Source organism: Sus scrofa, chromosome Y (genome assembly GCF_054392235.1).
Source record: "Sus scrofa isolate SSC_HxYL_T2T_F1_AM1 chromosome Y, Sscrofa_HxYL_maternal_Yorkshire_Landrace_v2.0, whole genome shotgun sequence".
Taxonomy (NCBI): Eukaryota; Metazoa; Chordata; class Mammalia; order Artiodactyla; family Suidae; genus Sus; species Sus scrofa.
In genome coordinates, this window is record NC_139402.1 from 8,327,477 (window position 1) to 8,343,121 (window position 15,645).

The 15,645-nt window shown below is 45.3% G+C and overlaps 1 long non-coding RNA gene across 33 annotated transcripts in view; it reads left to right on the top strand.

Moving 5' to 3' along the window:
• LOC102166211 (uncharacterized) overlaps positions 1-15,645 on the top strand; it is a 544,835-nt gene that overhangs the window by 71,445 nt on the left and 457,745 nt on the right. For 20 of the 33 annotated variants that reach the window (XR_014836088.1, XR_014836086.1, XR_014836093.1 and 17 more), the window contains exon 3: positions 4,494-4,625. The exons of 10 other annotated variants lie outside the window; for them this stretch is intronic. This is a non-coding gene — a long non-coding RNA (uncharacterized LOC102166211). Of the gene's footprint in view, positions 1-4,493; positions 4,626-7,202; positions 7,386-7,747; positions 7,879-11,613; positions 12,478-15,645 lie in introns of those variants that run through there. 3 more of the 33 variants (XR_014836108.1, XR_014836110.1, XR_014836112.1) reach the window with 3 other exon arrangements.

Here is a 15,645-nt window from a genome sequence, read left to right on the forward strand (position 1 = left end):
CCCTTTGCTACTTAAAAGTTTAAGAATCCTTCACCTTGAGAAGATCAGTCATCGATGCTTTTTTTTTTTTTTTTTTTTTTGCTTTTTAGGGCTTCACCTGAGGCTTATGGAATTTCCCAGACCAGGGTTCGAATCAGAGCTGCAGCGGCCGGCCTACACCACAGACACAGCAACGCCCAGATACAGATACGAGCCGCATCTGTGACCTGCACCACAGGTCATGGCAACGCCAGATCCTTAACCCACAAGCGAGGCCAGGGATCAAACCCGCGTCCTCATGGATACCGGTTGGGTTCAATCCCTCTGAGCCACCATGGGAACTCCTGTGCTTTCTTCTTCAAGTTTTGTATTTTTACTTAAATTCTCTAACTCACTTAGGATTCCCATTAGTCTTTGAAATGCTGCAAACACCCTGAGTCTTTGGTTTTACCCAGATTACGAGCCGGTTGTCCTGATAACCATTTACTGCACAATGTTCTGTCTTAATAGGGTAGTTCTGGGTCATTAACCCTCCTCTCTGCTCTCCCCCCATGGAGTTACATTTGGTATATTTGACTAGTTTCAACTCGAGAACATTATCCTAAGGAAAGCCTGACAGAAGTCCTAACAATGGAATATGCACAGGCTTCTTTCCATGGTCTCTCCAACAGACTTGGTCTTTCCTGTTTTGCTTCAACCTTATTGAATTTGATAGGGAAGAAAGAGCTCATGATTTTGATGAATTAATATTGAGATGATTATTTGAAATAGCTGCTGGCACTATTTTTGGTGACCAAACGTTTTATAACATTTTCCTAGTGATGTTTGAATATTCTTTGCTTATTCAAGATATCCTGGGGAGTTCCACTTGTGGTGCGGCGGAAACAAATCCGACTAGTATCCATGAGGATGCGGGTTCGACCCCTGGCCTCTCTCAGTGGTTGAAGGATCTGGTGTTGCTGTGAGAGCTGTGGTGTAAGTCTCAGACGTGGCTCAGATCCCGTGTTGCTGTGGCTGTGGTGTAGGCTGGCAGGGGCAGCTCCTATTCAACCCCTAGCCTGGGAACTTCCATATGCTGCTGGTGTGGCCCGAAAAAGACAAAAATAAATAAATAAAAAATAAAGATATTCTGGGCAGTTCCTGTTGTGGCACAGTGGAAATAAATCTGACTAATATCCATGAGGATACAGGTTCAGTCCCTGGCCTTGCTCAGTGAATTGGGGATTTGGCGCTGCTGTGAGCTGTGGTTTAGGTCATAGACCTGGTTCAGATCCTGAGTTGCTGTGTCTGTGGTCTAGGCTGGCAGCTGCAGCTCCGATTCGACCTCTAGCCTGGGAACTTCTATATGCCACAGGTATGGCCCTAAAAAGCAAAAAAAAAAAAAAAAAAAAGAAAGAAAGATATTCTGACATATTTTAATAGCTTGGTTTGCCATGACAGAGTGCCATAGGCCGGGTGACCTACACAACAGAGATGTATTTCTCACAGCTCTGGAGACCAGACGTCTCTGATCAAGGCGCTGGCATGGTCAGGTTCTTGCTGAGGGCGCCCTTTATGGACGGCAGGTGGCCAGCTTACCTTATGACACCCCAGGGTGGAGAGAGAGCACCGGTGTGTCTTTTTTCTTCTTTTTTTTTTGGTCTTTTTAGACCCACACCCTCGGCATAGGGAGGTTCCCAGGCTAGGGGTCGAATGGGAGCTGTAGCTGCTGGCCTCCAGCACAGCCATAGGAACGCCAGATCTGAGCCACGTCTGCAGCCTACATCACAGCTCTCACAGTAACACCAGATCCTTAACCCACTGAGAAAGGCCAGGGATCAAATCTGCGTCCTCATGGATGCCAGTTAGATTCGTTTCCGCTGAGCCAGGCTGGGAACTCCCAGGTGTGTCTTTTAGAAGGACACTGACCCCACTGTGGATGCTCCACTCTTAAGGCCCAGAGGCCCCACCTCCTCATGCATCACATTGGGTGTTAGGACTTCACAAAGGGTGTTGGGGTCGCAGGACAACAGACACATTCAGTCCATACAAACTCATTTCCACTACGTAGATGCAGATTATTTTCCCAGATGCTGATTGAGTAAATCCTCTTTTTCTATGTTTTATTAAAACACAAAACATTTAAATTTGTAGGAAAGTTTTGTCCAGATATATGCCCAAGAGTGGGATTGCTGGGTCATATGGAAGTTCTATGTATAGATTTCTAAGGTATCTCCATACTGTTCTCCATGGTGGTTGTACCAGTTTACATTCCCACCAACAGTGCAGGAGGGTCCCCTTTTCTCCACAGCCCCTCCAGCACTTGTTATTTGTGGACTTACAAATGATGGCCATTCCAAGTGGTGTGAGGTGGTATCTCATGGTAGTTTTGATTTGCATTTCTCTAATAATCAATGATGTTGAGCATTTTTTCCTGTGTTTGTTGGCCATCTCTATATCTTCCTTGGAGAAATGTCTATTCAGGTCTTTTGCCCATTTTTCTGTTGGGTTGTTAGCTTTTTTGCTGTTGAGTTGTATAAGTTGCTTGTATATTTTAGAGATTAAGCCCTTGTCCGTTGCATCATTTGAAACTATTTTCTCCCATTTTGTAAGTTGTCTTTTTGTTTTTTCAGTGGTTTCCTTTGCTGTGCAAAAGCTTGTCAGTTTGACTAGGTCCCATTGGTTAATTTTTGCTTTTCTTTCTGTTGCTTTGGGAGACTGACCTGGGAAAATATTCATAAGGTTGATGTCAGAGAATGTTTTGCCTATATTCTCCTCTAGGAGTTTGATCGTGTCTTGTCTTACGTTTAAGTCTTTCAGCCATTTCGAGTTTATTTTGGTGCATGGTGTGAGGGTGTGTTCTAGTTTCATTGATTTGCATGCAGCTGTCCAGGTTTCCCAGCACCACTTGCTGAATAGATTGTCTTTCTCCCATTTTCTGTTCTTGCCTCCTTTGTCACAGATTAACTGACCATAGGTGTCTGGGTTTATTTATGGGTTCTCTGTTCTGTTCCATTGGTCTCTCGTCTGTTTTGGTACCAGTACCACACTGTCTTGATAACTGTGGCTTTGTAATATTGCCTGAAGTCTGGGAGAGTGATACCTCCTGCTTGGTTTTTGTTCTTCAGGATTGCTTTGGCAATTCTGGGTCTTTTGTTGTTCCATATAAATTTTTGGATTGTTTGTTCTAGTTCTGTGAAAAATTAAGTTATTTTGGTTTTTTTTGTAAAGATCATTGTGTATTACAATAGCAGGTAAATATTCACTTGTTTTTATTTAGTTCTTAAATTTTTTATATTTAATTTCTCAGCTATCTCCAAAGGAATTTGTTGTGTCCAGCAGCTGAAATGTTATTTTTCCAGAAGTATCAATGAGTAGTAGAGCCTTCCTTGAGCTCATTATCTTGAATGGGGTGCTTAACTTGGATCCTCTGTAACAGCATTATTTAGCTGTTGGTCGTGTTCATACTGTTGAAATTGAAATTATTCATATGAATTGATAAATACATTATTTTAATTATTGTCTTTATCGTACCCTTAATGTATGATGGTACCAATCCTTTGTTACTTTTTTTTTTTGCTAAAAATTTCAAGAGTATTTTCAAACATTTTTCCCACTCTTTTTTGTTACTCTTTATAATTCATTTTATGGGATCATCACATCTTTGAGATTTTTTTCATGGTAACTTACTTATTCTATTATTATTGTTTTGCTCTTATTATTAGTTTTACCTTTATTTGCCTGTTAGGTAAAATAAGAAATTATGGATATCTGCACATTTTCTTATCTGTGACTTTTAAGTAGATGAACTTAAAATTAACTTAAATGAACTTAAAAAGATGAGTTTCAAGGATAATCTGATAGCCTGTATGTGCAGTCTTAATTCTTTCATCTTTTTGCATATATAATTTTGATTATTATGGTTTCTTATGTGTATGTGTTTATGTTTTAGTTTCCCCCATAAATACTGTCTTGTTGTTCCCCTTCTTTCATAGACTTCTAGAATACATATGATTCTTGTGGTCTTCCTGCTGAAAGTCACTTTTATATTTTAAAAAATACACTCTAATTCACTTGTCTTCAGTCACCCCCATAGTTAATAAAATTTTGTTTCCCTTTATTTATTTTTTTTTTTGTCTTTTGTCTTTTTAGGGCCACACCTGTGGCATATGGAGGTTCCCAGGATAGGGATCGAATCGGAGCTACAGCTGCCAGCCTATTCCACAGCCACAGCAACACCAGATCCGAGCTGCGTCTGTGACCTACACCACAGCTCACAGCAACGCTGGATCCTTAACCCACTGAGCGAGCAAGGCCAGGGATCAAACCCGTGTCCTCATGGATCCTAGTTGGGTTTGTTATCCACTGAACCGTGAAAAGGACTCCAAAATTTTGTTTTTCTTTCTTTTTTTTTGGTAATATGTTTTTATATATATATATATGTGTACATATATATTTATATTTTACATTTTTTTTCTCCTGTACAGCATGGTTACCCAGTTACACATACATGTGTACATTATTTTTTCTTACAGTGTCATGCTCCATCATAAGTGACTAGACATAGTTCCAGTGCTACCCAGCAGGATCTCATTGCTCATGCATTCCAAAGGCAAGAGTCTGCATCTCAAAAAATCAAATACCTGGGAATACACCTGACCAAGGAGGTATTTTTCAATGTTCTTGTATTTCCTGTAAACTTAGTTATCATTTGTGTTATGTATAATTTTGCATCTGAATTTTTCTTAAATGTTCTTGTACATTGGAGAGTCCACGTCGTGGTGCAGCGGAAACTAAGAACCATGAGGTTGTGGGTTCGATCCCTGACCTTGTTCAGCAGGTTAAGGATCCGGCGTTGCCGTGAGCTGTGCTGTAGGTTGCAGACGCAGCTTGGACCCCACAGTGCTTGTGGCTGTGGCATAGGCTGGCAGGTGTAGCTCCGATTCGACCCCTAGCCTGGGAACCTCCATATGCCTTGGGTGCAGCCCTAAAAAAAAAAAAAGATGCTCTACATTGTTTTCCAAGAATTACTTATACAATTTTATTAATCTTATGACATTGTAAATGCCATGTGTGTTGATTTTTTTTCTGTTGTAAGTTTTTTGACTTGTTGCAACTATTATCACATCAACTTTTCTATTCTCAAGTTTGGGTTTATTTTTACTAGTGAGGTTAGTGTAATTTACTTTTCATGGGTGATATACTCCCCACCCGCTGTGTGTCCTGGAATGATCTTTTGTTGTTTCCATTTCCTGAATGACAAGTTAGATAAGCAGAAAATCCTTGGATCAGGAGCTGTTTCTTCAAGAGTGTATTGACTTGGGTTTAATGTCTTCGATACTTAATACGGTGTGGGAGTTTCGAGCCAGTCTGACTTTTTTTTTTTTTTTTGATGCACTTTTTAAAAAAACGTATTTTTTAGGAGTTCCCGTTGTGGTTCAGCAGTAGTGAACCCAACTAGAATCCATTAGGTTCGATCCCTGGCCTTGCTCAGTGGGTTAGAGGTCTGGCATTGCCATGAGCTGTAGAGTAGGTCACAGATGTGGCTCAGACCCTGAGTCGCTGTGGCTATATGGTAGAGGCCAGCAGCTGTAGCTTGCATTCAGCCTCTACCTGGGAACCTCCATAGGCCATGTGTGTGGCCCTAAAAAGACCAAAAAAAAGTATTTTTTTAAGGGAAGTGGGGGCTGCCACCTTTAGAAGACACACATTCTGTTGGGTCAGGTGGAGTGTGGGTCTCACCATCTTTTTATCCTACAAGAAGTGCGGTCTTATCATCACCACGCCATCCCCAATTCCAACTCGGGAAAATCCAGATTTCCCACCTCTGCTCTCTATTCTCTTTGTAGCGCCTCTTTGGGGAGAGATTTCAGATACTTGTCCTATGCGTTCTATCCTGAGAGGGTGCCTGAAGCTGGTCCTCTCTCTCGGTAACTCATTTCTTTGCATTGCTAATCCTGCTGTGTTGGGGTGTCACAGTCCCTGGTGAAAAAACGGGGGATGGGGAGGTCCTGGATCTTCACAGCCTGGGTCTTCACAGCATTTCTCCCTAGCTGGGTAATTGGAACTGCCTCAGTGAACTACAGATGATGCAGTGGATCAGCAGGGTCCTTTGATTTATGACCTGTGTACAGAAATTCCCAGAATGGAATTAAGCTGAAGACTGGCCAGCTACCTCTCCAGAATACCAGCTCCTGAGCAAAAAAGAGAGAGAGAGAGATTGGGTTAATTCCTGTTTGTACACATAAGTGACCAGAGAAGTGTAATTGATTTCCCCTTTGAAGCAGCAGATGCAGTGTCTTCCCGGGGAAATACTAAGAAAGAAAAAACTCTGTTCGACAAAGGGACTTCTGGCTGACCCTCCAGCTCTGAGGCAGCGGACGGTCAACGGAAATATCCTGCTCCAATCATGTGAAAGTTTGCAAATTAATAATGCACGGGACAGTGTGGTAAACTAGAAACAGGCTTTGTAACTCCATCCACAGAGGCTAAACTCTATCCTTAATAAAGATGAGTGGTTAACTTTACCTGGTATGGCTCCACCAAATAAGTTAGGGTATTATGTCACATGCAAGAAATAGACTTCTTATATCAGTCACAGAAGAGTATGCGTGTGGTTATTTGTGTTAAAATATTTTTCCTTCTCCATCGAATAAATAGTGCATAGATAAGATATTTGGGGAGTATATTTTATAGATGTACCAAATTATTAGCTCATGCATGGTTTCCACATACCTTGATTTGGCTTTATGTGGCTACTTGCTGTTTCTTGTGTACCTCCGTCTTTTTTTTTTTCCTTTGGTTTTTTTAGGGGCCACAAATGCAGCATATGGAAGTTCCCAGGCTAGGGGTTGAATCAGAGCTGCAGTTTCCGGGCTACATCACAACCACAGCCACAGCCCCCCAGGATCTGAGCTTTGACCTTCACCATAGCTCACAGCAATGCGGGATCCTTAATCTACTGAGTGAGGCCAGGGAGCGAACCCATATCCTCATGGATCTTAGTTGGATTTGTTTCTGCTGCGCCACAGCAGGAACACCCTCCATCAAGTTTATTGAGTGAAGATTCTTCTTATCTCTTCCGAGAACACGTGTGGCGGGGTAGCTCTCAGCGGTGGTGTGAGAAATGGTCTTTCTTTTTCTCGAAGGTATTTCAGTGGGAAGTTAGAAATAACAGGAGTCACATTTCCAGGCCTGGCTGCATTCTCTCATAGCTCTGTGTTTGGCGTATGTTCCTTTCTCAGCCCCCTTTCCACCAGTGTGATTGGGGAGCCGAAATGTCTGCACAGCACCGTCTCTAGCTCTTGAGAGTGTTCCGGGAAGAGTAACTGCCATCCGTATTTGCAGGATGGAAAAAGATGTATCAGAGATGCAAAGGCAGGTGATCCTGGTGGCAGGAACTCTCCCCCAGGCCCCAGGTGGCTTCGGTAAATATCTATAAAAGGAGTGTCTCGTGCATGAACGAGGGACTCTTCACAAGCAAACACAGGTACCCCGGTGTGCCGCGCCCTGGCTGGACCGCAGCTGCCCACTTCCCTCTGCCCAGCATCTACCTTTTCTATGTGTCTTGCAGTGTCTTGCCCACAGCAATGAACTTAAATGAGCAGCCTTCTTACGTCAGTTCCCCTGCCTGAGTCCTCCTCTCCACGCCTGCTTTTCCTTGCAACGTGTCTCAACTAGGTCTTGAATCTCTGGCCCCACATTGCCTGCCTGCTACCTGCGCTGAAGCTTCAGGTTTGGAATGTTTTACAGGCTAGTGTCTGTGTTCTAATGGTGGTTTTCCCCTAAGGTCCCTGACGGGGTGTGAGCCCTGTGGTTCTTCATGATCTGAAACACACCATTCATTCCATGGAAATATCTGCCCTCTGACCTCTTTCAGGGCAACAGGATTTCCCAGTTACAGACCTTGGATTTGGATAGGTAGGTTATGATATTTAATTCAAGAATGGCAATATTATAAGAAAGGAATGCATTTGAAAGGTGGCTAGGAGTTAAAAACCTATTATTGCACACACATGTAAGATAAAAAGTGAGTAAAGGCAGCATAACCCATTATTTTGGATCAAATAAAAAGAGCTGAAGTTGCCCGAAAATGCAGAAGTTAATACATTTTAAAAAATTTTACTCATTGACGCATTTCTAATGAATTCACTTCACTCGTTGTTTTCCCCGTAAATCAAAATTTGCCACCCCGTGCACTTTTCTTAAAAACCGTAAAAACGGAATCACCTTGCAGTGTTAACGACATCCAGGAAATGATTCTCCACCCAGAAGTCGGCTGCCCTGTGGGTGGGGCACAGCAAAATTGTTCTCAGGATTTGTCGCACCATGTGCAGCTCCACAGGTCTTTGGAAAGTGCACGTCAGTATCTGCTGCCCGATTTTCCTTGGTCTTTGGGATCCCTCTCTGCCGGCACCTCTGCGGTAACTGCTGCTCCATGGCACATGACCTCTGGCTCATGAACTGTGTGCTGGTCTCACACTGGAGGGGCCTTGTTCACCTCCCTTGAGATTTGCATTGCTCTGCCATAGATGGAGCACTGGGGGGCCGTGGCGTCATTGCACCCAGTGTCCACAAGAGCACTTTACCCGTTCCTGGGTGCACGCCAGAAAATTAATTTCCATTCATCATAAAAATGTGATTTTCGAAAGTGTTGCCAAAACTACTGTTCTTTCAGAAAACCTCTGGGGTGGATCTTAAACTCATTTCCCGCTTCCCTTTGAGTCACTTGGATTCTAACTTCCGATCCCTCTGTGAGGATACCCAGGGAAGAACCATGCTCAGCCCTTCCCCCCAAGGGGGTGGTTTGACGGGAACCCAGGTCAGTGGTTCTTAGTGTCCACGCTGTTGGCAGGGGGAGCTGGGTCCTTCCCTGGGGGGTCCGTCCTGTGCACTGCAGGATGTTGAGTGCATGCCCGGCCTCTACCCACTAGATGCCGTCAGTACTTACTCCCTGCTTGCAACAAGTGAAAATGTGTCCAGATACTGCCCAGGGTAATCACCCGGGGGACAGAATAACTCACTGAGCTGAATTAAGGTCCTCTCATACCAAGGCTTGTGCTCAGCCCCTTAGTGTGGGAGACTTGGCAAGTGATATCTGAACAATGTCCAGGAGCTCTGGAGAGACGGGTCTCTCTCACGAAACTTTTATTGCTCATGTAAACCCCCACCCCCACCCCAGTGTGGCTGTAGGTAGTTATCTGGAACATTTGAAGTTTGCCTGGCTGGGCACTCCACAGTAATATGCCTCGGGAGTGCTCAGACCAAGAGGTACCATGGTCATTACTGTAGAACTGTTCGAACTTGAACTTGGAGTTCCTGTGGTGCCTCAGTGGTAACGAAACCAACTAGTATCCGTGAGGATGCAGGTTCCATCCCTGGCCTCACTCACTGGGTCAAGGATCTAGCGTTGCTGTGAGCTGTGGTGTAGGTCGCAGATGAGGCTCGGGTCCCGAGTTGCTGTGGCTCTGGCGTAGGCTGGCAGCTGCAGCTCCAATTCGACCCCTAGCCTGGGAATCTCCATATGCCGCAACTGTTGCCCTACAAAACAAACAAACAAAAAAAAAAAAAACAAAAAAAAAAAAAAAAGAAGAAGAAGAAAGTGACGGGGCAGTGTGAAGAGAACAGAGGCCCTGCAGTGCTTGCTGCAAAGCACAGCTCTCGTGCTGTGGCTGAAGGCCCTTTCCGTGCTGGTTCCGTCATTTAACAGATGGGAGTGTTCATGGACAATGGTCTTTTTAAGATGAAGAATGTAGGCCTGAGAGTTGCCATCGTGGCTCAGTGGAAATGAACCAACCAGAATCCATGAGGAAGTGGGTTCCATCCCTGGCCTTGCTCAGTGGGTTAAGGATCCCGCACTTCTGTGGCTGTGCTGTAGGCCGGCAGCTGCAGCTCCCACTAGACCCCTCGCCTGGGAACTGCCATATGCCAAGGGTGTGGCCCTAAAATTAAAAAAAAAATATATATATATATATATATATAGGTATGTATATATATGCACCTGTATTTCTCTTCCTTTTTGAGACTTCGTCAGAGTGACAGGACTCCCCTTATCTCCAGACACAGTAGCAAATAAATCTTAGTATAGTCATTACGTTAGTTAATGCATTTTAAAAAGTTAGGTTTTCAGAGTAAAGATTTTGCGGGTTTCCAAAAATTGCTCGCTCCGCTGTGTCAGTTCTCAGACTGCCGTGTAGGAAACACTGTTTCCTGATTTTGACAGGTATTTGCAAGGGGTTCCTGAAGTGCGTTTATAAACTTACTCAAACCATTGTAAATTCTTGAGCTCACTCTCAAGTGGCATTGCAAAGAGAATTTCATTTTTTTTAATATTGAAAATTGAACTAATAGCCATTTGTTCACCACACCCATCAGCCTTTCTATGCTGAGAATGGTCTGTGGCTTCATCATAAAGTAAAATCTGCCATAAAAGATTCATGATGTGCCCCTGACAGTATTCTAAAAAAATGTGCTTTCTATGTAAGGACACTGTAAAAGAGGAGAGAAGCCAAAAACGATCGAGGGAGGAGAGGCATTTTTAATTAAGTGTCAAAGACGACAGCTTAGAAGGATGTAGATGAATGTGGTGTGTCTACTGGGCGTGTTTGCCAAAATCAACCACCCTCTCTCGCTTAGAGACACACCCTGTATTCGGTTTAATATCTTGGATTGTCATCGTGCAGTCCTGAAAGCCAACCCTGCGCCTGGCCATTTTCCTGACCGTGACCGCCCCTGTCCCAGTCCTGGGTGCCCCCCAGCTGTCTGGAGGAGCAACCGCTTGGCTCCAGGTAGCCTGTGCCGTTACCCAGAGGGAAGAACTTCGCCTTCACTTAGTACCTGAAGGAAACACACGGCCATGTGCTAGGCTGGAGGAGGATCTACGTAAATACATCAACTGCCCTGAGGCACCTCAACTTGGGAATGTTCTAATTGGTCACCGCCGACATGCCTCACCTCAACATGACAAAATAAAAATTACAGTGTGTTTAATATGCTGCCTTTCAGTCAGGTATTTCGTACTGCATTTGGCTTCATGACATGTGGGATTTTTATGAGGGTCATTATAGTAGGACCGTTCAAGGGAATCATTTCATGGTATGTATTTTACTCCTTATGGCTTGGCTTCTAAGACGGTAACATCCACTTCCCTTTAGCGTTGTGAATTAAGTTCACATATGTTCAAAACCCTCTCTGGGTTCTAATTGTGCCTGGCTTCAATGGGTTAGAGCAAAGCCAAGTAGAAGAGAAAAGCGAGTCTTAAAATCAGAAAATAGTGAATTAGCCAAATGCTTCTCTCCTTCATTTACTTGGGAAATACTCTGACCTTCTGCCAAAATGTGAAACAAAATTCCAGAGTCCTTCATTGCATCTCTTTTCCATCCCTCGATTAAATGTTCAGCATCGTTCCTCTGCCTTCATTACAAGAGGGAAATACGTACATTATCAAAGTAGGCTTCCACTCCCCTCTCACCGCCTTTTCAGAGTGCTGCAGCATCAAATTATAGAATTATGTAAGCGAGAAAAGCATGTATTCCCCTGGTCCGTTAAGCCGTGGTACTCATTTTGCAGAGACTCATGTGGGAGGGTGGGTACCAGAGGGAAGGAGACCAACACAAAAATTTAATTTTTAGTTTTGGCAACTCTGTGATCTCATAGGAGTAAAGATGACGGAATGTTCTATTTGGAAAGGACTTCATTTGTCCAACCCAGCTGTCTGCCCGGTTGGGAGATGGTCTGTCCAAAAACCCTCCGGAGACCTTCCTTCGAGAACGAGGAACGCCTTCGCCTCTGAGCCTGTTGCTTGCAGCTTTGAACAGATTGAAAGCTCCTCCTTGCTCTGAAACAGCTCTCTCTCAAATGCCCCTGCCTTACCTCTTGGGCTGTCGTTGCCACCTGCAACGTGAGAAGTTTTCTGAATGAAACAACTTGTGTCAAATGAGGATGGTTACTGTGTCTCCAGGCCAGGCCTTTGCTGCATTGCCTTTTCCTGCATCTCGTTTCCAGCGGAGGGCATCCTCTGCTCCAGCTGTTAGTTCACCCCTCAGAACATCTGTCCAAATCGTTAATACTTGTGTCAACTGGCTTGAAGCGGAGAATAGCACCCCCTGGAGAGTCTAAAGATGAGGAGTGAGTGGCAGCTAGTACTTCTTTATTCTTTTCCGCGTTCCTAGTTTCATTAATGAAGTCAGAATTGCATTAGCTTTTGAGGCAGTAATTACACTGTCGATGTATGCTGAACTCACGGTGAGGTAATTTTTTCAAGTAACTTTGTATACGACTCTCCCACATCTAATATTTATGGATTTGACTTTTTAAATGGTAAATGCAAGGCTTTGTACATTTTACCTTTATGTTAAAATAATGTCTATGAGTAAAATAATGTTTTGGAAAATCAAGTCAAAAATTTATACACAATATTATGGGATAGAGTTATTTATCCTTTTTATTGTTATTTGGGGGTTTCTGTTAACATTGATATAATATTTGGGCCCTCACATTAAAAAAAAAAATCAGAGAATTCACATTGTGGCTCAAAGGATTAAGGACCCAACCTTGTCTCTGTGAGGTTGTGGGTTTAATTCCCGCCTTGCTCAGTGGGTTAAGGATCCGGCATTGCCGCAAGTTGGGGCATAGGTCGAAGATGTGGTTCGGATTTGGTAATTGCTGTGGCTGCGAGGAAGGCCTGCAGCTGCAGCTCTGATTCAACCCCTGGCCCAGGAACTTCCATATGCCACTGGCGCAGCCGTAAAAAGAGAAAGAAAAAAAAAAATCGTGTTGATCTGAGGCACTTGTTCCAAATGGTTGAGGTCTGAATCTTTTTTTCTGACCCATTGACTCTTCTTTCCAAATCACATCATTTGGAACAGCCATATATTGTCCAGGTGACCAAATATGCTGAGAAAAAGTTGACGTTGAGGAATGAACCCTTGGCCACCAGGTTCCAATTCTCCACAAATCAACATCAGCTCTAACACTGGCCTGTTCATCGGCTGCCCTTTGTTGGAGTCAGTTAAATATTGATCAAAGAAATTAATAGCATTTCATAACCAGTAGTTCAAGGATTAACATTGCTCATGAATATGTTTTTCTGTATGTGTAAAATGATTACTGAGATTATCTCTTCAAAGTGTAAACTCAGGAGTTCCCGTCATGGCTCAGTGGTTAACGAATCTGACTAAGAACCATGAGGTTGTGGGTTCGATCCCTGGCCTCGCTCAGTGGGCTAAGGACCCAGCATTGCTATGAGCTGTGGTGTAGGTCGATGATGTGGCTCAGATTCCACATTGCTGTGGCTCTGGTGTCAGCTGGAGGCTACAGTTCCCATTAGACCCCTAGCCTGGGAACCTCCATATGCCTCAGGGGCAGCCCTGGAAAAGATAAAAAGGCCAAAAAAAAAAAAAAAGTGTAAACTCAAAAATGATAACAAGGAGTTCCCATCATGCCTCAGTGGTAACGAACCCAGCTAGTATCCACGAGGATGGGGGTTCGATCCCTGGCCTTGCTCAGTGGGTCGGGATCCAGCATTGTGGTGAGCTGTGGTGTAGGTTGCAGACGTGGCTGGGATCCTGCGTTGCTGTGGCTGTGTCGTAGGCCAGCAGCTACAGCGCTGCTTCCACCCCTAGCCTGGGAACTTCCATATGCCAGGGGTGTGGTCCTAAAAAGACAAAAACAAACAAACCAAAAAACCCAACCATGATAACGAAGTAATTTCACCCTAACTGCTCTGGGGAAAAAACCAAAAAAATCAGACCTCTCCCAAGGCTGTGAGGAGGAGGGAGACTGGCGAGGATGTGGAGAAAAGGGAACGTTTGTGCCGTGTTGGTGGGAGTGTGAACTGGTGCAGCCGGTATTGAGAACAGTCGGAGGATCCTCACAAAGATTAAAGCCAGAAGTGCCACACGATCCAGCAGCTCCTGAGCTGCACACGGGTTGAAATCAGAATACCGGGGAGGCCACTGCATCCCTGTGTTCGCTGCAGCAGTATTCCCAGCGGCCGGGACCTGAGCCCAGCGTCAAGGACCGTGAGCTAAGGAACGTTGCCTTCAGGTGCTCAGATTGTGGGCGCATGTTGCACAGTGGTGGGAAGTAACGGCAGGTGCTGAAGGGGAAAGGGTTGGGGGGAGATGGGATGGACAGGAGAGATCCCTTCCCCCAGGTGGGTGAGCTGTCACCTGGATTCATTCCTAGCACCTGGTGTCCCCAGAGACATCAGCTCGATAGGTGTATTAGTGCTGAGTTTCCTATGGTTGCTGTCACAAAGTATCACAAACTCGGTCGTTAAAACAACACCCACTTGTTATCTGCTAGATCTTGAGCTTGGAAGCCTCTGTTGGGTTTTACAGGCTGAAACCCATGTGTCAGCAGGGCTGTCTCCTTCCGGAGTCTCCAGAGGTGAATCTCTTTGTCTTCCTGCTTCTAGAGGCCACCTGCGTTCCTTGGCTGGTGGACCGACATCATTCTGAGCCGTACTGCCCCCCTCCCATCACCTCCTCTGACGCTGACCCTCCTGCTTCCATCTCACAGACACCTGGGCACGCTCACCCTCTCCAGGGAACACGAGCCTCTCCAGGTGGCGTCAGGATTCCAGGGAATTAGGGAGTGAGACTAACTTCTGTGTGACCACGGTCTCCGGGTTGCCGGTTTCACTTATGTTCTTGTTCGTCTTCCTCCTGATCAAGTCCTCTGAGCTGGTGTGGGCTTCCTCCTTCCCTCTCCATCCGGAGACAGTCCAGACTGTGCTCTTAGGACATCCAGCATCTCTACTTTCCCCTTTAGTCCTTCATCTGCTGTTTTCTCCCAGATGGGGAACGTGCCTCGTTAGGAGACAGACGGAGCAGGGGGAAGAGAAAGGGTCGGGGAGGACCCTTGTAGGGGGGGGTGGGATCCAGACCAGCACAGGGACCGAGGGAGGAGACCCTTAGAAGGTTAGGATTTGCAGATGGAATGGGCTCTGCCACCGGTTGAGGCATAAATGACTACGGCTGACATTCATCGAGCCAAAACACAGATCAAATCATGCCATGAAAACATATTACCTCTGTTTCTCTGGCGAAGAAGCTGGCGTGGCATGGCTGATACCAAAGCCACATGGCAAGTAGCTCCAGGGACCCACCCATCTGTCGGACCCTGAAAGCCGTGTGTTTAAACACAGCCACACAGTCTCTTCTGCAGGAACTGCAGAAGAGAGAGAAGCTTGACTGAGAGGACAGTGACAATAAGGTCAGACCTTAAGGGATGTGCGTCGGGGGGACACACAGCTCTAGAATTCGCAGGTTTGAATTTTGCTGCTTGTCCTGGAGAGCCCTTAGATCAAGTTTTGTTGAGTCAGCGTCTTCAGTATCTGGCTCCTCTGGGTCCCGTTCTCACACCAGCTACTCTCTGCAACCAAGGCCATCTCCCCAGACGGACAGGGATGGAGGAGGATAGTTACACAGGTGGGTGTGGAAGTGCCCACAAGGGAGCATAGATAGAGAGGGAAATGGAGGGGACTTGGGGAGACCGCTGTGAGTTAATAACTGCGCAAGAGGAGCGTCAGCATGAGGCAGACTTGCCGGACAGGTGGAGGCGCGAGATACGCCTCAGGTCGTTGGGTGGGCGCTGGGGGGCGGCCTGCGTTCAGGTCCAGACCCAGGGCAGAAGTTTGAGGACCGCTCCCTGCTGATGTGAAGAACCACCATGACAGTCCCA